The sequence below is a fragment of the Equus quagga genome, chromosome 11 (genome assembly GCF_021613505.1).
Source record: "Equus quagga isolate Etosha38 chromosome 11, UCLA_HA_Equagga_1.0, whole genome shotgun sequence".
NCBI classification, from domain to species: Eukaryota; Metazoa; Chordata; class Mammalia; order Perissodactyla; family Equidae; genus Equus; species Equus quagga.
This window is the reverse complement of record NC_060277.1, coordinates 43194252-43218539: the sequence shown is the minus strand read 5'-3', so window position 1 is coordinate 43218539 and position 24288 is coordinate 43194252.

Sequence of the window (24288 nt, the reverse complement as noted above, 5' to 3'; positions counted from 1 at the left end):
TTTATATTTTGATTACCGCACTAGATTATAATGTCTTGCATCTGGTAAGCATTTGTTGTTGATGATAATGGTGAGAAAAATGACCTTCTGTTTTCCAGTGGAATAGACTCCTAGTGATGAACAAAGGCATCAAGCATGTTCTCTGACAAGGATTACATAGGAAGCCTCTCATTCAACTAAGTTAGAGTTCACCAATTTAAAAAACTACCGTGTTTCTGTTTGAGACACTCAGTGATGAAGTTCATGAAATTCAGCTAGGTTTGGCTGAAATTTGACTTAATTGGCACAGCATAATGTCTTGAACATGTAGATGTACAATAAGTACTTGGTGATTTAAATCAGTGGACTAGCTGACTGAATGAAGAGTTACTAAGGATAAACTCTAAGCAACATTCTTTTACAAATATACCTTTCTTAATCTTTGTGTGTGTGTGTGTGAAAACACATTTATCTGTTTGTGGACAGATATATTTCCTCCTCTTTTAGAGTTCTAGAAACAAGATCAGTAATCAGTGCTGCAAATCAGATCCTTGAAGGAGGACTGACTTCTCAAATCTAGAGAAAGCTAGATCTTTTCAAGTGAATCAAGTTGAGAAGGGAAAAGAAAAAGTCTTTTTCTGAGATCTCAACTAAAACATATAATAACTCCTTTGTGGCCTAAATGCCCCAGTATCCAAAATGAGGGTGTGTAATACAGATCAGATCAACTTTGCCCAAGCTCGTTTGTAACTGATGAATACCCAGTTTACTATTTTGACAGAATCACTACTACAAACCCTAAATTTTCACTTAATCTGAAATGGAAAATGGCTTTCCAAACAAGGAGAGGAGGAAATGGAATGCTCTCCTCGCTTCCTTAATGCCTGATGATGAATTGTTTTCAAATATCACTGTGTACCTGACCTTCAGCAGGAAATAATTGTGCTTCGGTTTGCTCATTGCAGAGCAAAGAAGGGTCACACAACTGGGTGCTCAGATGAAAGTCCAATTAGTCTTAAAATAGTTCCTCACAGAGTAAAGAGAAGAAGCTATGAGGACACAGGCTTTAGCTCCCGAGCGCTTCTTTCCCTGTGATTGATTGTATTCACCAAACAGCGTTAATTCAGCCTGAGAGGAAGGTCAGGAGTTCTGTTCCCTTCTTTCTCCTTGCCACTCCTTGAATGTCTACTCATCAGAGTCTTGTCAACAACCAGGTGGTTTGCTTGTTTAGTGGGACTACAAACAGAAGTGCGAGTGAGAATTTCAAGAAAAAGCAGTCTGTGCAGCAGCTGGCAGCCAGCCAATGAAGAGTTCTCTGGAGAACCAAAGACATTTTTATCCCCATCTATAGGCCTGGGAATTTGAAACAGTGCACTCATTCCCGGAAGAAGAGCACAGGTTTACAAAATGCCATCTTTCGTAATAGTGCCACATTATGTTTTTTAAAGCTGGCTAACAGTGGCTTTATTCACCTTTCTGTGAAAGATTTATCTGCATAGACCAGACTTGGGGCTGTGGATTATTTCCCATTGTGTCTACAATGATAAGGCGAGTTATTTCTTGTGTTCAGTCCTTCGGGGAAATTAGGTGGCCATCCCTTTACTTCTTTGGTTTCATTCTCCTTAATTCCCAGGCATTTACAATCATCCAAATTGTGTTTGATTAGCATAAGCTAGATTTCCCACAAGAGTTTCCTAATACATTTCTTCTGCAAGCAAGTCCCACTTGGACAGAGTAAGCCGCACTCGTTCATCCAGTATGTCATTCAAATAGATACCAAAGAGAGATGCAGGAGATCACTGGCACTTGATGATGACAAAAGAGTGAGCGAGGCTGCAGGATGCAGCTTAGAAACCAATTCGGTAACAGCAAAGATAAGGGCAAGTGCAGGCAACAGAGCCTTTGCTGCTGCTGCCCTTAAGATCCATGCAGTCAGCCGCTGTTTAGGGACAAAAACCGATAACAAGGGAGTTGCGATAATTCTTAAAGAATAAAGTGTCTGTAAAATTTGATTAAATAAAGGAAGACTTTATTGCAGCATTAAAGAGAATCTCTTGGCTATCCAAGGACAGGAACTGCAGGACAAATGTGATTCTCTTTCAAGAGCTCCATGGCCTTTTCCCCTGGCAGTGTCCCTTTGTGTGTTTTGTGATTTTTGTCTAAGAGCTGCATATTTTTCTGGAACTTTATCTGTGGGAGTCCTTTGAGACCTAGGTTGAAGTTGGGACTACCAACCAAGGCACTCTAGGAATTATGCTGCCTGCCTGAAGGTTTTCAGAGTACACAGCCAGCATGGATTTGGACTGCAAGCCATATGAGGACTGGCTTATGGCTATGAACCCTCATGAGACATTGTTTAACCATCCACTCAGCACTGAGCTCGAGAGAGACATGATCCTGGCTGCCACCTTCTGTAGGACTGTTTCTCACTCATCTGTACACTGAAGATGTAGCCCTCTGGGGTCCCAACATCATGTGAAGGGTCTTCATTTAGATTACCCATCTTAGGGGCTCCCCAGCTCTGTGCAGCCCTAAATGCAAAAGCTCAAATGCTCCAGGGTTTGGCAGAAATTTTCAGGGTGAAAGCCAGCTTTGGCATTTGCTTACCAACCAGGGTCCCTGCTCTGAATGCATTTTTGGGATCTACAGAAAACGTTATTTATGGCCCACTCGTTATGCATTTAAAGAAATTTTTAAATCTTTTAGCCAATATTTTAGTTGTCTCAATCGAGGAGTTGTTTGGAAGATCAGGCATTACTCTCACAGCATCTCTACTGCTCTGTGCGTCTCTCTCTGTGCTCCTTTCTCTCTTAGGTCAGCTATTCTGTTTATTCAAAGTTTTTAGTCTTCCAGAATTCCAGTTTATTGTGATTTGGATGGCTAAGGCCACTTTTGTTCTGAAACTACCTCTGTTTCTGCCCTCACTGCTGTTTGCCCCTGTTGTCAACTCCCAAGTGAAAATTATTAGGAGAAGAATCTAATTTTCAAGTTGACCCATTCAGGTTCACAGGTCATTAGTCACTGCTGTTGGGTCAGAGTCTACCCTGGTTCAGTGAGGTGTGGTCAGTGTGTGTGTTTGTTTGTGTGTTTGTGTGTGTGTGCATTTGTGTAGTAGGGTGGGGGGTGTAGGGCCATGTGTTTCACAACATGGCCACCATTCCTTAACAGGGCTGTGGATGGGTTGTTTCCCATAGAAGAGGGTATGGAAAGGAACCAGAAAACATGTACAAAAACCTATAGGAACAATACACTCTTCTCACCTGCCTTAAAAATGAACAAACAAAACTCAGTTGGATAGGATCCAAGGTAGAGATGTTTTCTATCAAATGCTTCCCCAAAGTGAGATGGGTGGTTATTGTGATAATAACATGATATCCAGAGTAGAATCCTACATCAGTGCCAGGGTTCTTAAACGTGACTCTCTGTTTATGCCCTTTGACCGGTCGTGAAATTATTGCAGATACACATGAGAATCTTCACAGACTCACCAAAAACAGTTTAGGAACTTCATTAGCAACTTTTCTTAAAAAGTCTCTTTTGAGTATGACATTGACCCCACCTCTCCCTCCAGCTATGGCCACTTTACAGCTAAACTTATTGAAAGAGTTGTCTATAGGCACTGCCTCCACTTTTCTACTTCCTGTTTTCTCCTCAGTCCATTCTAATTTGCACTACAATACTTGCACCGCACAGAAACGTCATGAGGACAGCGACCCGGCCTGTTTTAGTCACCACTGTGGCCCCAGCAGTAAGGACAGTGCTGAACAGGTGGTAGGCTCTCAACAGGTATTTGTTAAAGAAATGGTGACTGCAATGGAGTATTAACCACCCGCTAAAATGGTGATCGTTATGAAGAGTTTTTAGTAATATTGGGAAAATGCTTTGATAAAAGCCTAAACAGGTAAAAGAATAGAAAATTATACATTTCATACCATCTTAGCCATTAAAAAGCATGAAAAAAAGACTGGAAGGAAATATGTTAAAATGTTAACAGTGATTTTTCTGGAATGGAGCTATAAATGATTATTTTCCATTTGTGTTTTTTGTTTTTACTATTCTGCCAATCTTTAATAATGGGTAGCTTTTACAATTAAACAAAATTTAAATCTAAGCAACAACATAAAGGGCATGACGTAGTATTTCCTTACTTTCAGGCTCAAATAACAAATATTATTGATGTACTTATGGAGGATAACGTACTGGGTGAGATCACATTTGATACATGCAGATTAATTTATCAAATGATAATGGACTTATTGTTACTGGTCATCTTTCCAACCAGATGACAACCACCTTCCCACAAGACAGTAGTCACAACAGCAAACATTTATTGGGTGGTAACTATGTGTGGTGCTGGCATTATCTCATTTAACTATCACACTAACCCTCTGAGGGAAGTATTATCCCCAATTTTCAGATGAGAAAACTGAGGCATACACTGTGTATGGAACTTGCCCGGGACCACGCTGCCAATAAATAGTCCAGATGAAGTGCAGTTCTTACTCACCTCTCTTGGAATCATGGTTTTTTATCAATTAGCACCCTCCAGAGCAGTTTATCCTGTGTGCAGAAACATCATGCCAAACACACAGTCCACAAACTCTCCCGGAAACCTACCGTTGCAGGAATTTTCCTAGGCTGCTGCACACATTGCTGTGGGTATATTATTTTCCCACCATGGTTGGCAGAAGTGAAGAAAGAGTTCATGGTTGGCTTGGATCAGGCTGGGTATTGGATTCAAATGAGCAGCACGTAGTAAAAATAATTTGGAGAGTTGTCATCGTTGAGAAATATATAAAAGCAAAAATATACTTAAAAAATCTACACCACACAGATAAATGGAAGCCACATGGGCTGAACTGGGCCAAGACACCACATGTGGGCTGCTGAGCGGTCCAGATGTGTGGGAGGACAGGCAGCAGAGCAGCAGGAGCCATGGCCCTTTGTCTCAACAGTCTCTGGGCATGCCATTAGAAAAGAACTTTTTTTTTCAGTTGGGAAAATTACACGCACAGGGTTAAAGTATGAAAAAGAATACAGTGAAACATCGTCCCCTCATTTCCTCTTCCTGGAGGCAACCACTCTTAATTTCTTGAGTGTTCTTCCAGAAATATTTTATGCATAAAAGTGTGTATTCGGTATTTGTGTATAAGCTGTTTGAAACGCACACACGTGGTCAAATTACGCCCATCTCCCTTTTCTCATTTGGCAGAGAATACATTTTAATACATTTAATACATTTTGGCAGAGCTACTGTGTACAGTTGTCCAGAGGGAGAGTGAAGGCTGAAATTCAGTAAACTGTGTTCTCTGGGTCTGCCTGAAGATGCCCCCTTTACTTAATTGGCACAAAGGGACCCCCTTGGGCTCTAGAGTTTGCCCCTATCAGCACACATGGAGTTACTTCACTGTTTTTCACCATTGCAGAGTATTTTGTTGTAGTGGATGAACAATGCTTTGTTTAACTGTTTCCTATCGGTGGTCATTTGGGTTCTTTCTAATCTTTTGCTCTTAGAAAAAAATGCTGTAACAAATTTCCTTGACTAAGCATTTCTGTGCACCTGTGTGAGAACACGTGAGGAGTAAGTTTGGGGTTTGCCAGTTTTGAGATTCGAAACATTTGGTTTCAAATGAGAAGCAAAATACATTGATTAAAAGAACCTGAACTCCAGAGGTGTTTCTTCTTTAATTTTTGAAGACAATATTTCAAATTCTTCTTCATTATCAGCCTCGCTAATTGACTTCCAGCTGCTACAGGAAGTGTTGCTGTCTTCTCTGGGGCCCTGATCATCCAGAGCCTCCCCTCTCTTCAAGCCGTCCTTACCACTTCCAGAATGGTCCTCACCGCGCCCAGAACTGTCTCTGCCAGCAGGCTCCGAGACTGGAGCGATGCTCTCTCTTGTTTGTGGAGAGGTTTGTATTCACTGAAGTTCAGAAGAATCAAAATGTCTCCGCTGATTTCCGTGGGAGGGTGTGGCTCACTGGCACACCGCTAAAGGCCCCAGCTTTCCTGTTCATATCAATAAATCTCTGACTCTCCAAAGTACAGACAATATAAGGCTGAAGCGAAGGGATTTGCGTGAAAGAATTTTTATTCTTAGAGGCCGTGTGGTGTAGTAATTGGGATGGGGCTTTTAGAATCAACAGAAAAGGGACTGGAATCCTAGGTCCGCCATGCTTGATAATGGATGTGTGCAAAGCAATTTGCACATAGCTGGCAGTCAGTCACTGGGATTAATATTGATGATGGTGATGATAATAGCAGCGATGTACTCTATGTGAATGAATAAGGAAGCCAACATGTCCTGGGGACTGTGCTAAGCCTTCTACAGATGTGAACTGATGTTCACCCCGTATAGTAAGCATCATACCTCCATTTTAAAGACAAGGCCAGAGAGGTGAACTAACTTGTTCAAGGATGTTCGGCTACTAAGGGGCGGGGCTTGTATATAAGCCACGCTCCTCCACGTTCGAGCTGGTGTTCCTTTCCTAGACGTGCATAATAAAGCTTTTAATTTATTTATTTATTTTAGAAAAGTAAGCCGTGTTTTAATGGTGTTCTGATCAGTGAGTTATATAGGTAAAATTCTTTCTACTTTCTAAAGACCATTTCTTTTCAACTAATTTGCATGTAGCATTTGATTTTAAGAGTGGTTTTGTTTAGTAACAACATAAAAGTTGGCTTGTTAGGACGACGGGTTTACTAACAAGGTTTGGTTATTTGAAGAATTAATAAAGAAGTCCTGGTGAAGAAACCTCTGATCTGCAATTCTATAGGAAGGTATTGTCACAATGAAGAAATACTTTGCTGATCTTTTCTGTAGCCTTGAGTATTTGACTGTCTTTTATGTATTTTTCTCAGTATGTCCTTCAGCGCTAAAGAAACTTTTCTATTTTCCTTATCTTCTGTATTCATCTTTCCACTTGTGAAACAGATGGGGTTCTTAATTTCTTTCTTCATTGCTAAGCTGGTATCTAGACAGTTTATTTCTCTAATCTCTCTCTAACTCCATGGTGGTAGATTTCCCTGTTTCTTATCTCTTTTTTGAGAAATATGACTTGTAGGATACTTTTCGGAGTGGGAAAGAGGAATATAAGGCCGGCTTTGGGGAAGCGCAGCGGTGAAGCTTTGCCTATGTGGGAATCTACGTGTGTAGGCAGGGGCACGCCTGACAGCGGCCTTCCCTCGGACCTGGACTGTCTATGGCCTTTTAATGCTGTCTTCAGGAATCACTTGTGTAATGCTGCTATTCAAAATGGGCGAATGTGCTCTCATTTACTCCTTTGAACAGTATCTCCCTTCTTTTCAGTTGGATCTACTCATGTTGATTAGGCTAAAGGGTGAACATTTAACATTTTTGTGCTTTCTCTTGTTGAAAGTTTAACTTTCAGTGCAACTCGATGCCATTTAAACACTGGATGAAAGTTATTTGCATCCATCCAGCAAACATTTACAGGGTGCCTGGTGTGTACACAGCATGGGGTGAGAAGGGTGTGGCGGATGCAACAATGTCCCAGTCTGTTGTGGGGAGGATTGCCAGATAAAATACATGATGCTCAGTTAAATTTGAGTTTCAGATATACAAAACATTTTTTAAAGTATAAGTATGCCCCATGCAATATTTGGGACATACTTGTACTAAAAAATTATTTGCTATTTATCTGAAATTTAAATTTAACCAACATCTCGTATTTTAATTCACTAAATCTGGCAACCTTAATTGTGGGAGACTGACAAATAAATAATCACATGATGGCGGGGTAAATACTATAATAGGGGTGCTCTCAAACGTTTCAGCAGTTAACCCTGGGGTGTTTGCAGAGCAGCAGCTCTGGCAGAGAATGAAGGGGCAGCCTGACGAAGGGTATGTCTCCAGGCTGAAGGTCAGAGAGCCAGGATTGTCAAAGTCTGGTCCTTGAGAGATGGGGAAAGCCAGCAGAGGTTTGTGAAGACACTGTGTCATCTATATGCAGATTAGTTAAAATCTTTCCTGCTCCAGCTCCCACCCCGACAACAACCCTTAAGGAAAGCATTGGTGTCGACATTTTAGGTGTCTACTGGATCGGGTGTTTATCTGGCAGTTTTGTTTCCATATCCTTCTGTCTCTAGCTATCCAAAAAATGGTCAACGAATATTTATTTGTTCAATAACTATAGTGCTAAAAATACTGTATTCTTGGTGATCTAGGAAGGATGGGGGAAAAGGAAAGAGATACATGGTACAGAATGATCAAACAGAGTCCTGCTCTTGGTCAGCCTGCTGTGTATGAGGGTATGTGTGTGCGTGTGGGGCCTGGGTGAGGTAGGGCTTGGAGCTGGGACAGCCAAGAACCAAGTACTACACAGCCACGTTATTTCAAGCATGTGAAAAAGACCATAATCCCTCACAACTCAAGACCTGGAATTTCACAGGATTTGGCCTTGAAACTTAACTGTTAAGAGAATGAAGAAGGTTTCAACCAGCAAAGTTTCCTGGAGAAGCTGAGTTTGAGTTCGGTGTTAAAGGTCTCGAATTTGAGTGAGTGTTGAGAAGGAAAGAAGGTACTGCCCATGGGGAGAATGACATATGCAGCAGCATATTTTAGTACACCATGTGTGTGCATGCCCGTGTGTGTGTGCCCGTATGTGTGAGTGTTAGGAGAATCTATGGGGCCGGTTGGTGTGAGAGCAAGAAGGTGTGGAGAGCCAAGATGACTCCCAGACTTGGAAGTGGAAAGGTGATTTGTCAACTGATTAGATTTCAGACTCAGGGAGAAAGTTAAAGGAACTCGTCTCACCAAAAAGGAAAACTGAGAAATGGAGATTTCTGGAGCAGGTTGGTAAAAGTAGGGCAAAGCAGTGATTTGACATAATATCTTGGATAAGTCAAGAGCTGTCCCACTTTTGACTGAATTAGTCAGGAATTCAGAAAATTGCTTCACAGAAGTTATGTTCTCACAATCATATTCTGCCAGAGGCTTCCAGCAGGTGGTATATTAGGAAAAATATTTACATAGAACAGGATAAAGAGTCATTTTATTTTCTTCCTAATCCATGTTGTACCTTAATTGCCTTATGGAAAAATCCTTTTGTGCTTGGCCCTCTTTCTTGCATGGAAATATAGATCATGATGGCTGGAAAATTTAACTGCAGTCTTCTGACGCAGCAGGAAAATGCATTATTGTTACGTTGGGTGTTTTATTGAAGATTTCTGCAGAGGCTGAATATCTTTATCTAAAATTTACAGAAAAGCCTCAGGCCAAGATCCTGAAAAATAAGAATTATTTATCTGGAATCTCCTTTGTTCGTTCTCTGTTGCTTCTTTTCTCTCTCCCTTTTCTCATCTTGCTTTTTATTTTAGTGTGACTCTGTATAGTCCTAATAATTGCTACCAATCTACTACTTTGAAAACCTTTAATCCAATACCAGAGAGAGAAATTATTTGATTTTTTGTGTCTTTGTGGAGATCATTAAAGGTAGGAGATTTACACCCGAGTATTCTTTTTCCTGAATTAGGAGGGAGCAATGGTCCTGAATGCCCAGGAGAAGAGAATTCCGAGAGTGTAGACTCAAAGGAATGTCTCAATGGAGGTGTTTTCTCTGCGGGTTGATTTCCCTTCTTGTCGGTAGTAGGTAGTTCCCTTCATTGTGGAACCACAGACCTTGAAAGGGTCTCCAGAGGATGTGCAGGAATGGCTTGCTGCCTCAGGCAGGCACCGACCACAGAGCGGTGTGAAGTTAGATTCTGGGCCTGAACAACCTTTCCACAAAGAGCTCCGTAAGCCTTTATTATTCATAAAAAAGTTCTCAGCTGGAGATGGCCTGCTAACTTTTGTGGTTGACATTTATAGCCAGTTGCTAAATCACCCTTAAAAGCTCATTGCAGATTCATTTCCAGAGACATGTGTTGTCTGATAGGGTGGTTGTTTTTAATCACATTCCACTTTCACACTTAATATACTTAAAAAAACACATATCCATGTTTCCAAAGGTTTGCACCTCTGTTAGAGTGAAAATTGCACATATGCATTTTCCTATAGCTTTCTTTGCTAAGCTTAGTGCTTAATACTAAGCTTGTATTTACACAGGCAAAACACATATAACATTGTAACCACTGTCTGGAAATTCAAGCTTAAAAGCACTTCACTTGACAAACGCAATTAATTGAGAAGAAATAGTCTGGGGGGATTGTACTGCTCGGATAACTTCTTTAGATCTTCTTTACGCACAAGGAAATAGTTCCCTGTATCCAGTCTGATTATAGAAAAAAAAATGATAAAGTTGACCTCCAACGTCCCTAGCCTCTTCTTTTCTTGAGAAATTTCTTGAGTAGAAATGTCTTTTTTTCAAAAACACTTTCTATTTATTTGTATTTTTAAAGATTGCCACTTGAGCTAACATCTGTTGCCAATCTCCTTTTTTTTTCTTCTTCTCCCCAAAGCCCCCCAGTGCATAGTTGTATATTCTAGTTGTCAGTCCTTCTGGTTGTGCTCTGTGGGACGCCACCTCAGCATGGCCTGATGAGCGATGCCATGTCTGTGCCCAGGATCCAAACTGGCAAAACCCTGGGCCGCCAAAGTGGAGAGTGCGAACTTAACCACTTGGCCTTGGGGCTGGTTCCAGAAAAGTCTCTTCTACTTTCAAGTGTCCAATGCCCCAGGGACCTCTGTATTCCAGTTCTCCAACTAGTACCTAGAAAGGGAACTGACAGCAATCATTTACATTATAGTGTGAATAAGGAGAAATTTAAAGAGCTGCTTTAAAAGACTATTGCCATTTCAAGCCTTTCTGATTATAGAATGTGCTTAGGCATTTCTGGTGTCTCTGAGCAAGTGAGGTAAGTGCTCTGGGGGCTGGGACTCCTGGAATCCCATCCCACAAATGGCCTCGCTTTCTCCTTTCTTTTCCTCTACCTGAAGCCAGGAAAGAAAAAGTATTTGTGGAGTCCTATTCACTAGCTCTAGAATCTGAAAGCTCTTTCTTGTTCTGTAGTAACAATGTGTGTGTATATGGTTTACTAGATGGCAGGCAGTCTTTACAGATGTTAACTCAATAGACTCACGATGATCGTGCAGGGGATGATTATTATCACCCTGCCCATGGAGGAGGAAGATGAGGCAAGAACAGGTTAAGTGACTTGCCCGAGGCCAAGTGGATGCTGCTCAGTGGATGGGGCCAGGTTCGATCCAGGTGTTCCGTCGTGCTCCTGCACACTCTAATAGCTGTCCCTCTAGGAGCTGACGACTCTGATACCTTTACCGTCTGCTCACAAGTGTGATTTTTATGCTGCTTGGTTTCTACCATTTGCTAAACTGTTTTTCACCCAAACTCAACATCATCCTTTAGTGAGGATCTAGTCTAGGATGGCCAGAGGATTAGCTCCCAAGCCTTGCACACCAACTCCTTTTACTACAGCCCGGTGTCATTGACTGAATTTTCCTTATGCAGAAGCCCAAGTTCTATTAACAGAAACATATGACATGTCTAATTTTTAACTTCAGAAAAGGCATTTCATACCCCATGCATATTTAGTTTGTGACCCATGATGACCCTTTCTGCCCAGTCTTTTCTTGGTACCTCTGGGTTTGCTTTATATCTCCAAAACTTGAATGGTAGACTTGGCATTTGTGAACCTTATAGTAGTGGGGTTTTGTGTGTGTGAGAGTCACCCTAAACAAGTAGTCATCTGTCATTTTACTGAAACAAAGATTTAAGTTTCAAAGACTGCAAGGCTGGTGTCCAGGACCAGTCATGTAGAAAGCGCCTGTCCTGTGCTAACACCACATCCCACTGAGGCTTTGTTTTTCTCTAAAGTGGTGGCTGCAAATTTGGGAATTTAAGAAGGTCTCAACAATTATTACTCACTAATATCACAAGATACTGTACTGAAAGTATAGTTTTCAAGTGTATTCTGTTTTTGACGGACTGTTTTTCTAATGGTTTACAGCTGCTGTTTTGTTGTTTTGTTCTAAGTAAACTTCTATTAAAGCGCAGTGTATGAATCTGCTCAGGCCGCTGTAACAGAATACCACAGCCAGGTGGCTTACACAGCAGACGTTTCTTTCTCACAGTTCTGGAGGCTGGCAAGTCCGAGATCAAGGTGCTGTCCTACGCAGTTCCTGGTGAGAGCCCTCTTCCTAGCTTGCAGACAGCCACGTGGTTCTCAAACGGCGGAGAGAGAGACCAAGCTCTCTGGTATCTCTTCTTAGAAGGGCACGGAATCTCATCCTGAGCGCCCTACGCACATGGTCTTATCTAAACCTGGTTACCCCCCAAAGGCTTCATTTCCAACTACCGTCACAATGGGGCTTAGGACTTCTACATATGAATTTTGATAGTACAATTCGGTCCATAGCATGTAGCATGCAATACTATTATAAGCATGTGAGTATATAAATCATAAGTACACAACTCAAAATATTTTCATAAAGTGAACAGACCTCTGTAACTAGTGTCTAGATCAAGACACAGAGTATTAACAGCACTCGGAAGCACCCCTCCAATCACCCCGCAAGGGTAGCACTATCCTGACCTCTAACACTATTGATTAGTTTTGCCTGTTTTTGGACTTTTGAATGTTCTAAAGAATATTCAAGAATACTTATGGTAGCATTCTTCACAATAGTCTAAAACTAGAAGTAATTTGGTGAATATATGTATCCGTTTCTGTTGGTTACAGACCTAGAAGTGGGATTACTGAACACTGGGTACATGTCTGTTCAGCTTTACTAGATACTGCCAGTTTTCCAAATTGGTTGAACCAATTTACACCCTCATCAATTTGAGAGTTCTTATTGCTCCTCATCTTCACCAACATTTCATATCATCTGTCTGTGCCACGTTAGCCATTCTGGTGGTATATAATGGTATCATGCATGGTTTTATTATTTATTTTCTTTTTTATTGAAGTATAATTCACATACAATATCTTATTTGTTTCAGGTACACATCATAGTGATTTGATATTTATATACATTATGAAATGATCACCACAATAAGTCTAATTACCTTCTGTCATCATACAAAAGTATTACAATATTATTGACTATATGCCCAATGCTGTATACTACGCCCCCATGACTTGTTAATTTTATGACTGGAAATTTATGCCTCTTAATCCCCTTGACCTATTTTACTCACCCCTCAACCCCTCCTCCCTCTGGTAACCAGCACTTTGTTCTCTGTATCTATGAGCCTGTTTTGTTTGTTCATTTGCTTGTTTTTTATATTCCACATATAAGTGAAATCATATGGTATTTGTCTTTCTCTGTCTGACTTATTTCACTGAGCATAATACCCTCTAGGTCCATCCATGTTGTCACAACCTTTTTTATGTCACGTTCTTTTTTATGGCTGAATAATATTCCCATATATATATACATATATATATATATATACATATACCATGTCTTCTTTATCCATTTATCTAAAGATGGACATATCTTGGCTACTGTAAATAATTCTGCAATGAACATAATGGTGCATATATCTCTTTGAACTAGTGTTTTTGTTCTCTTTGGATAGATATCCAGTAGTGGAATAGCTGAATCATATGGTAGTTCTATTTTTAATTTTTTGAGGAACCTCCACACTGTTTTCCTTAGTGGTTACACCAATTTATACTCCCACCAACAGTGTGTGAAGGTTCCCTTTTCTCCATACCCTCACCAACACTTGTTATTTTTTGTCTTTTTGATAACAGCCATTCTGACAGGTGTGAGGTGGTATCTCATTGTAGTTGTGATTTGCATTTCCCTGATGATTAGTGATGTTGAGCATCTTTTTGTATGCCTGTTGGCCACCTGTATGTCTTCTTTGGAAAAGTGTTTATTCATATCCTCTGCTCAGTTTTTAATTGGGTTGTTTGGTTTTTTGGTTTTAAGTTGTATAAATTCTTTATGTATTTTGGATAGTAATCCCTTTTTGGATGTATGATTTGCAGATATCTTCTCCCATTCAATAGGTTGCCTTTTTGTTTTGTTGATGATTTCCTTCACTGTGCAAAATCTTTTTAGTCTGATGTAACCCCATTTTTTAATTTTTGCTTTTGTTGTCTTTGCCTGAGGAGACTGGTTAAAAGGACATTGCTAAGTCAAAGGGCTGACTGCCCATGTTTTCTTCTAGGAATTTTATGGTTTCAGGTCTTACATTCAAGTCTTTAATCCATTTTGAATTTATTTTTATTTTTCTATATGGTATGACCTATAGTGGTCCAGTGGTCCAGTTTCATTCCTTTGCATGTATCTGTCTAGTTTTCCCAACACCAGTTATGGAAGAGATTCTCTTTTTCTCATTGTATATTCTTGTCTCCACTGTCATAGATTAATTTACTATGTATGTGGAGGTTTATTTCTGGGCTCTCTATTCTGTTTCATTGATCTATGTGTCTGTTTTTGTGCCAGGACTATACTGTTTTGCTTACTATAATTTTGTGGTATAGTTTGAAATCAGACAGAGTGATGCTTCTCCTTTGTTCTTCTTTCTCAAGATTGCTTTGGTTATTCAGGGTCTTTTGTGGTTACATACAACTTTTAGGATTCTTTGTTTTAGTTGTGTGAAAAATGCCCTTGGTGTTTTGATGAGGATTGCATTGAATCTGTAGATTGCTTTGGGTAGTATGGACACTTAAAACTCTTAATTCTCCCAATCCTTGAGCACAGCATGTCTTTCCATTTATTTGCATCATCTTCAATTTCTTTCATCAATATCTTATAGTTTTCAGAGCACAGGTCCTTCACCTCCTTGGTTAAATTTATTCCTAGGTTTAGTCTTTTCGATGTAATTATAAATGGGATTGTTTTCTCAAATTCTCTTTCTCATAGCTCATTGTTAATGTATAGAAATGCAACTGATTTCTGTCTATTAATTTTGTATCCTACAACTTTACTGAATTCATTTATTTGTTCTAATAGATTTTTTGTGAAGTCTTTAGGGTTTTCTATATACAGTATCATGTCATCTGCAAATAGTGACAATTTTACTTTTTCCTTTCCAATTTGGATGCTTTTATTTCTTTTTCTTGCATAATTGCTGTGGCTAGGACTTCTAAAACAATGTTGAATAAAAGTGGCAAGAGTGGGCATTCCCTATTTTGTCCCTGATGTCAGAGGAAAAGCTTTCATCTTTTCACTGTTGAATATGATATTAGCTGTGGGTTTGCACACATGGTTTTAATTTGTGCTTCCCTGATGACTAATGAAATTGAGCATCCTTTCTTATTTTTTGAAAATTAGAGTTGCTTATAATAGGATTCTATGACTTTTCAACTTTGTGTCCTCTGACAGGCAAAGGTGAGAAATTTTAATCCCAGCTTTTATTTTCATGATACTCTATGGTGTTTGGACTGACACTATGCCACTGATAATTGTATTTTGGGTCTGGCCTTTGACCAGTTAGATGCTAAACCATATTTTGAGAGGTAATTGCTAAGAATGTCAAGTAGACTGAAATTGAATTTCTTAAGGAAATTAGCTCTAATTCTGCCTCCTTTTTTACATACCAGTAAATCAATCTTGTGGTTCCAGGGCCAGATTAGTCCTCCCAGGTGGTTCTTCATGGAGCCGTGTAAGGTTATTTGAACTATGTGCCTCCTTGGGTGCCCCTCAGATAGTCTGATGATTTGTCCTAGGATCTCCATAGAAATTAATGTTGAGGAGATGGGTTTATGGTTGTCATATCTCTTCCTGCCTTTCCTGAAACTGTCAGGGCAGTGAGACTGAGCTGTTTGATAGAAACCTGGAGCATTAGCTGCTTTTGGCGTTGTCATTGCTAGGATCTTTCCTCTAAAATAGTTCTTTCTCCTTTTTGTTGTATCTGTTTGAAAATCTCAAGTTTTTCAGATGACCAACACCCTCTTGGTGCTTGTCAGTTTGCTGTGGTACACCAACAGAGTTGATTATGAAATTCAAGACAAGTTTGCTGGCTTTTGGCAGGAGTGGCCCCAGATGTCTGCATAGTAATCCCATTGAGTGATGTATAACTTTCTCCCAAAAAGGAATCACTCTAACAACACATTTACCAGGGAACTTTGAGTTCATTTTAAAATGATACATTGGAACCAGTCTGGGAAACTACATGTTCATACCCATAGAGTTGCCTTTCCTTAAAAAATGTATTATTTGCAATTCTTTGTGTTTGGTGTATCTCTTCTTAAAAATATTAGTCTTAATGTATTTTTATATCTTGCAAATTTAGACATCTCCTTGAGTTTTGTGTTTAGATTTGATATCATGCACTCCATGTTTTTAACTTCCAGGAGAAAACAACAAATCGAACAACCCAGTCTCCTCCTAGCAGGTAGGTTTGGATGTCTGGGATTTGAAAAGGTGCTTCACTTTGATTAGAAATGTGTTCTTGTATTCTCTATTAACCAAGCACCAGATAATTATTAGGAACATCTAGGGGTGAATGAGCTTTCCAGGGGTGGCTGATTCATTTTGGGATGCCTGCCAGGATGGTCATTAAGAAATGCCAGCCAGTAAGAAACTGGGTGCCTGCTCTGTTTGGCATGGAATCAAGACCACTTTATTTCTGTTGGACCAAAACCCCCAAATACCCCCCAACCCCCAAAAAAGAGCAACAATGAAGAGAGATGTCTGCCTGTCAAGCAATCTAGGCTTGAACTACTGTTGCTCAGTGAACCCAGTTCCCTAGAAGCCCTCTCCACCCAGCTTCTGATGCTCTTGACCCATCTTGGTTCTCTGGTGGACAGCAGGTTTGCTGCTGGAACTCTGTTTGATCTCTTGTCACTAATTTATACCTGTGGTTAATTTTGATTGTCCTGCTGATTGAGGTACTTGTGCTCAGCTGTGGTTGCCACATGCTTGTCAGAGGTATGCAAAAACGCAGCATTTAGTGGTGTCTTTCCTTGTGTATTCAGAGATCTGAGACTTTTTAGGTAAATAATTCTCAAGCAACAATCAACTTTTGTGAGTTGAATAAATATGGCAATTTAAATGTTTATGAGCTACTGTAAATCTTTTCTGCATTGTGCTTTGAAAAAATGTTTTCAGATTTTCTCTCTTCCCATAGCTCCTAAATACTTGGAAATAATTGATTTTAGATGATTAACATAGCTTCTCCAACTTATTTATTTAGAGAGTCTCATCGCAAATCACATTTTTTGAATTCAAAGAAATGAAACAAAATTTACATTTTGGAGTGATTTGCCATTAGCCAAGACAATAATCTGCTTGGATTTCTTTTTTTTTCTCTCTTTCTAGACTACATTGGAAGTTTCCACTTGGAAATTCATATATTGTTTTCTCTCAGAGGAGTTTATCAGTAGGCAGAAAGTAAGGAAACAAGTTAGCTTGCCTTGAGAGAATCTCTCAGTTGCTACAGAGAGGGAATTAGGGAAGCTGGCTAAACCATGACCTCATGAGAGTGGATCTCAAACTCTAGCATGCTTCGGAAGTACCTGACACATAAAATATAAGTCATGGGTTCCATCTCCAGAGATTCTCATTCAATAGTCTGGAACGGGCCTTGGCAATCTACATTTGTCAGCAAGCACCTAATTCCAAAGTGCATGGTCCAAGACCACGCGATGTGAAATACTGATCTAAGACCCCTTTTTAGAACGTGATGTAAGGTTCCTGAAACAGGTAAAAAGACTGGCCATTGTGAACCATGTTAATATTGTAATTAAGAGAAAAGATGTCTCTTTAGATCTAAAGTTCTAACGTATGTGCCTTAGGCTGGGTTCCCTAAGAGCAGAGCCTGAGACCAGCATTTGGGTGTATGTGATTTATTGGAGTGGTCTCAGGAAAAGAAAGTAAGGGAGGTAGGATGAGGCAAGGCAAAAGCTAAGCAAGGATGTGGTCTGAGCTGGAGGCCAGCTTTAACCTGATACCACGGGGAGCTCTGGCTTGAATTGCACTATGTAGCTGGTCCCACCGTGGGGGAAAGAGGCCAGTTCTTTGTACCCCATGTCAATCAGTCACTGGTTGTGAGCTGCCCTAGGAGGGGTAGGTGATGTAATCTTCTGGATAAGGTGACTCCCATTCTGCAAAGGGCAATTCTCCTGGGAGGAAGCCTCTGGAGCCAGGAGCAACCAACACTTATGGCAACTGGGGGATGGGTGCCTCAGCCAGGTGAAGGGGATCCAGGAGGGGCACCATCAGCATCCAGTATGTTATGACGATGTCAAGTCACATGAGAGGCTTCTCACACCATGTCTCCTGTTCTTGGTTACCTCGGCCACTCTTGATGTCATACTTTACTTTATAAGCTTGCTGCTCTCAAGATGCATTGTTTAATTACAAGGGAAAACATGGACAGCAGATATACTTGACTTTTTGTTTTTTAATATTTTCCTTCCTGTGCTTTAGTAAGACTTGTCATCCTGCAGCAAAGTTTAGAAAATATGGCACCCTCCTTTGTCAATTTTGTTTCGTATTCTCAGTGAGAGAAGCAATGACTTCAAATATTGAATTATGGATCCTCAGGCTGTAGTGAAATCTTAATATGTTTTACTTGAAACTTCACTTGCAGATTATTCTGTCTCATGCTTCTTGTAATGATATTGCTTGTGGGGGATGTTCCTTTGTTTAGGGCTTTCAATGAGAAATATGATGTTCTGGAAACTACTGCATTGGTTGTCATTGGTTACTTGGCTTTATTAAATAAAACAGCCTCTTCTAAACTATGTTCTGTGAAACATTAGTGTCATTTTTACTGTGTTCTATAGAAAATAAGTTCTATGGTCAAATAATTTTGGAGGCACTCTATCTACTATATTCTCCTCCAGGAGATTCACAAAGCATTTTAACCTATTGAAGCCTTCCCTGTGAGGAAGAAAACTGTTTACCTTTATTTAACTGATTGTTTTCTAAACCTATTTGCTCATGGAGGAGCCGCTTATGGTGGCTGCCTTCTTCATTTGTATTTTATCAGAATACATGTTACCGTCTTATAGAACTAATGTTCTGTAGAACACGGTTTGGGGAGACTGAAATAAAACTTTATTCCTCATCATGTATTATCAGTGCATTGGTAAGCAGCAAAGAAGTGGTTCCACTCTTTTATTTTGTAAAACCATCCTGGACACCTTATCTATATGCAAGGCAAGTGCAAAACAGATTTGGGATCAGGTTAGTCTCTGGGGAACAAGGACAGGTTGTTTTCCATGCTGAAGGGACCATAAAAACAGTAACATATTTAATGAGGCCTCACCATGGATATATTAGCCTCCATAAAACATTTTATTTAGCCTAACCTGCAATTACTTAATGGACAGTGAGTTTCACAAACAGCTAGTCCCCAGCCTCAAACGTTTATTAAGCATCTGTTCTTTTTGGATTGACTTTGCCAGGGAGAGTCATGCAAGATTAAAAAGATAGCATATTAAAAATTCAGCCAAGACACACAGGGCTGCCCTGATGATAACAACCGTGGTGTAAAGTATCTGAATTCATATGGATTCCCATGTTCTCAGTAAAAGATACCCTGCCATGTCTCAACACTCTTTCATTAAAAAATTATTTGGATTGTCACGGTTATGTGGCATTTCCTTTATGCATAAGACACCCTCTGTGAGTTGTACTTTTCTAAGGAATTTTGAATTGTAAAAGATAGAAGTGAATGAATATTTATTTAGAGGAAAAATAGTGAGCCCTTACATTTTGTACAGCACTTTGCAGTTTACAGAGAACTCCTCTCCCCCATCAACTATCACTTTTGTATTTATAAAAATCCCTTGAGAATGGCAGTATTACAGGTATCGCAAAAGTGGCCAAGGACTCTTGGAAGGCTGGCCAGAGCAGCCTTACAGAAGTCATAAGCTTTACTTGTCATTCACCTTGACCATTATCCTAAGTGACAAGCTCCCCTGGATTTGTTTTCTTGTACCATAAGAAAATTCTAGAAGGAAACCACAACAGGATTTTCTCTAATTTGCTTTTACCTCCTTCATGCTTAGTTATGCTCAACCAGCTTATCAGCCACAAGCTTACTGCTTCCTAATCCATTCCTTAGCAATAGTCACTTCTTGGATCATGAGAAGTGGCAAGATTCTAGGGTACGTGTGTGTGTACATGCATGCAAATCTGTAGGAGCTGGTGGGTGATGAAGTCAGAGGCCATATTTAGACAGAGTCCTGTATTCCCTGAGGAATATGGATTTTCTCTAATAGGAAGCCTGAGGAATCTAGGATCTTGGATGCCTTGGATAGGGTAGAAGAGAGTCTGATAACACAGATGCCATTGAGGAGGCTGTCACCTGAATACAGTAGACAGATGATGAGGGTCTGGGAACGGGATATGGCTGAGGCAGTGGAAAGGATTCCGTAGGTAGAATTGACTGGTTTGGGTGGTAAGGGAGACACAGGAACTAAGGATATATATGAGGTTTCTAGTATAGGTGGACTCTATCGTTATTATCAGAGAAGAGACTATGGGGGAGAGAAGTGGGTTGGTAGGGTAGGGTAAGAGAGAGGCAGAAAGAAAAGTCACTTTAGGACTTGATAAGTTTGAAGTGAAATATTTAGAAAGCAGCTTGAAATGCCAGTCCAAATTACAGAGAAAGGGTACAAACCCTGAGATTTAGATCTAGAACTCAACAGTATATAGAGCCCTGGGTGTGGACAAGAGCATCCTGGAAGAGTGTAGTGCTAGAATGAATCAGCCTGTACAACTTAAGTATGTTAGAAATGTCATGTTTTTATCATTGCTAAGTCAACTTCATTTCATACTGAAATATACTTTTTTAGTCTAGGGGACAACTTAATTTCATTTACTTGAGTTTCCCTTCCTCTCATGCAGTGCCAAGGCATCAGGTACACATTGGTGATCTGGTCCTTGGTCATCTATCCACGTAGGTTACTGCTGAAGCTGCCATGATCCCACCAGATCCCATGTTCTCTGCTATGGCCATGCCATATGATGCTACCTCCGGTGTTGCCTGCCCAGCTGAAACTCCGCCCAGCCCCTCCCCTTGCTGTTCTGCTGTCAACACTGTGGGAGCATGGGAAGCTTGGATGCTCTGGCACCCTTTGATATCTCTCTTCCCTTCCTTCCTTCCTCTAGCCCAGGGACATCTCTTTCTGGGGCAGAAAGGGAAGGAAGGATGAAGCCCCTTCCCTATTGCTTCTCACACTCTCTCCCATCTTCTCAAACTACTGAGTTCTCTTAAAGGCTTAAAGATGTTTTTCAGGAGAAAAAAAAGCCAGAAGGACTTAGTGGTTATTTCTGGTTTTGGCCCTGATGCTTGCCTTCTGGAAGTCATGGAGTATCAAGACTGCCACCAGGCTGAATTAGAGGAAGAAAACCAATAAATACAGAGAGAAAAAAGATTAATATCTGAAAAGTCTATCTAGCCACAGTGTTAAAGCAAGAAGAGAAAACAAGCAGGTCTCTGTGTTACAGAGTATAGAGCCAAGAGAGAACAGAAAGATGGGGTCCAGGGAAGAAGCCAGCAAGCTCCCAGAGGATGCCACAAAAGCACCATTCTCAGGATGCCAAGACGCAAGGCGCAGCCCCAGCTGTGATGACAACTGGACATGCCGGAGGAGAGCAAGTGGGTCGAGAGTCTATGGCCCAGGCTGTGGTTGGAAGGAACCATTAATCAGATTGGGTTCAGATGGAGCCACCTACACCTGTGCGTAATTAAGTCACACCACTTAAGGTGTTTTCCTACTCTTATCTGTTTCTCCAATGGCCTCTCTCCCTGGACTACAAGTTCCTTAGGGACAAAGCAGTGCACATTCTTATATCCTAAGCCCTTAGCCCAATGTCTGAAACATAGTAGATTCCATATTTAGATTTAATGAGTGACCAAGAGCAAAGGTTTGCTAAGAGGGTCAGCATTTATTTGGTCCAGCAAAAGGGCTGAAATAGTCCAAGATCTCAGAGGAATGTCACTCTAGTGCTGTGCTGGACTGAAGCAGAAGATCTGGGTCATGTGCTAACACGTCTAGTAACCTGGTTTCCTTATCTCCTGTGATACAGGTGTTTAAAACCATTGGTAGCTGTTTGTTTAGGTCCAACGGGTAAAAGATAGGGTTTGGACATTTGTTGTTTTTATCCCCTCATTTGTACCTAATGTAGACATTGGGGTCACAATATATTTCAGAAAAATTCTAAACACGGTTGCAAATCAGAAATAAATCAATTTATCACCAATTTATATACTCCCTGCACAAGGCACTGAGAGAAATTGGCTTCCAAAGAGAAGGGGAAGAAATATACAAGTCTTATTTTTAAAGATTTTTTATTTTTTCCTTTTTCTCCCCAAAGCCCCCCGGTACATAGTTGTGTATTCTTCGTTGTGGGTTCTTCTAGTTGTGGCATGTGGGACGCTGCCTCAGCGTGGTCTGACGAGCAGTGCCATGTCCGCGCCCAGGATTCGAACCAACGAAACACTGGGCTGCCTGCAGCGGAGCGCGCGAACTAAACCACTCAGCCACGGGGCCAGCCCCTACAAGTCTTATTTTTAAAAAGCTTCCCGTCTAGTAGAAGAGGATAAGGCAAGTCAAGAAATAGCTATAATTTATGGAAAAATAAAAGTGCAAATGTTGAAAAAATAAAGGAATGGGGGAGAGAGGGTTTCTACTTAACTAGAACTCTAGCTTATGAAGAATTCCCCATTCCTTAGGTATCTCAATTAAAAGTTAGTTCACTGAATCCTGCAAAGTAGAAAGACATTTAATTTTTATGGTATACTTACCCTTTGCGAAAAAATCTTCAAAGTGCAAAAGAATAAAATTTAAGGGTGGGGTCTAGGTTATGCCAATGGTTTATTTCCCAACAAAGAAGAAAGGTGTTAAGGAGGGGACAGAAGACTATTGAAGAAGAGCCAGGACTCACTGTTTCCATTTATGGAGAAGCGTGATTTTTGCCAAGGAATTACACACAGCAGACTGAATCCTTTTTTAGCTTCTAAATCAAAGTTGGAGAGGTACCCGGTTTGGAACCGTTTCAGCTGTATTTGAAGCTGCTCAGGGACCCTTAGGTGAAGGGTGGTGTGTAAATCCAAGGAAATATTCTTGCTATTTCATTATTGTTGTGATGTATTATGTTGTCAGGAATACAGGCTGTTGGAATCAGACTGGGAGCACAAAGGGGATGCGTAGTTGCCTAAAGATTGTATTTCACAGCTGTAACCACCCAAAAGAACTTCTGGCAGAGGATCGTCAGCTGTAAATTTACAACTTGCACAGGCGTCCAAGCTTTGTTGAAAAAAAAATTCCCCGAAAATATGTTATTCTAAATGTCTGGCTTCTAATAGAATCTTATTTATGTATTTTAAGTATGCAAGGGGGTGGGGAAGGGGCTAAAAAGGAAGAAGGGATATCAAAATCACTTTGAAGAGCCTGTAGATTTTTTCTGTTGCTCCCACCCCTACCCCCCACCCTCCCCCTCCGCAACTAGCCCATTTTTAGGTTCCTTATGAAACTAGCCATTCGGGTGGAAAAAGCCAGTGAAGTCATGTTTATTGAGTGCCAGCATACTTATTGGGCCAGGGCTGGTGCTTTGGGAACTATAGAATAGATGTCTAAGGTTGATCTTTGCGATTAGGGAATGTCTAGCCAGAGGGAAAAAGGCCAACCTATGAGAAACAATGGAGGGCCTTCTTTAGAAGAAGATCTATCATCGAACGGGGGGACATTCGATGATATGTGGTTTGGAATACCTGGGCTGGAGAAGGCAGGGCAGGGACTCAAACGAGGGCTCTGAGAGGTTCCTTGCTGTTTTAGAATCTGAAATGACCCTTAAGGGGAAAAGTCCCCTTGTCATTGCAACAACAGAACCACCAGACGAAGGGAAGAGGCACAGAAGTGCTGCTCTGCCTCCTAGGAGGTGATAAGAGCTTCTTCCTTGGTACCCAGGCACCAAGAACATGCCTTGGCTTTGGCTGCGCAAGGTGAGGATGTACCCAGGGGCCCAAGATGGAGGATCTGGCCATGAGAAAAAGCAGACGCCAAGGCTGAGAGCTCCTTTCGCCAGGATCCTTTGTTCTTCCTAAGCTGTGAAACTCAGACCACGTTACTGGCATCTGTGGCCTCGCCTGCTGGTCAGGGCTCCTTTCCTACATGTGGTGGAGCTGTCTGGATGGTGGCAGCTCATAAGCTGTGACCTGGGAGTTTCTTGGGGTGGGAGGGGAGGTTAGGCAGTTGCTCAGCTTTATGTTCTTGCTGATTGTCATTTGGAAAGACTGCCCATGGCAAGAGTACTCCAAGCTGGTCAGGTGGGCCTCTCTGCCAGAGCCAGGGGCCTGAGCCAGCACATCTGGACCCTATTCAGGAAGATTTGCTTTTCTGGGTTACCAGCCCATGAAGGCAACAGGGTCACTTAAACAGAAAGATGCTGAACTTCCCTGTCTCATGCTATCT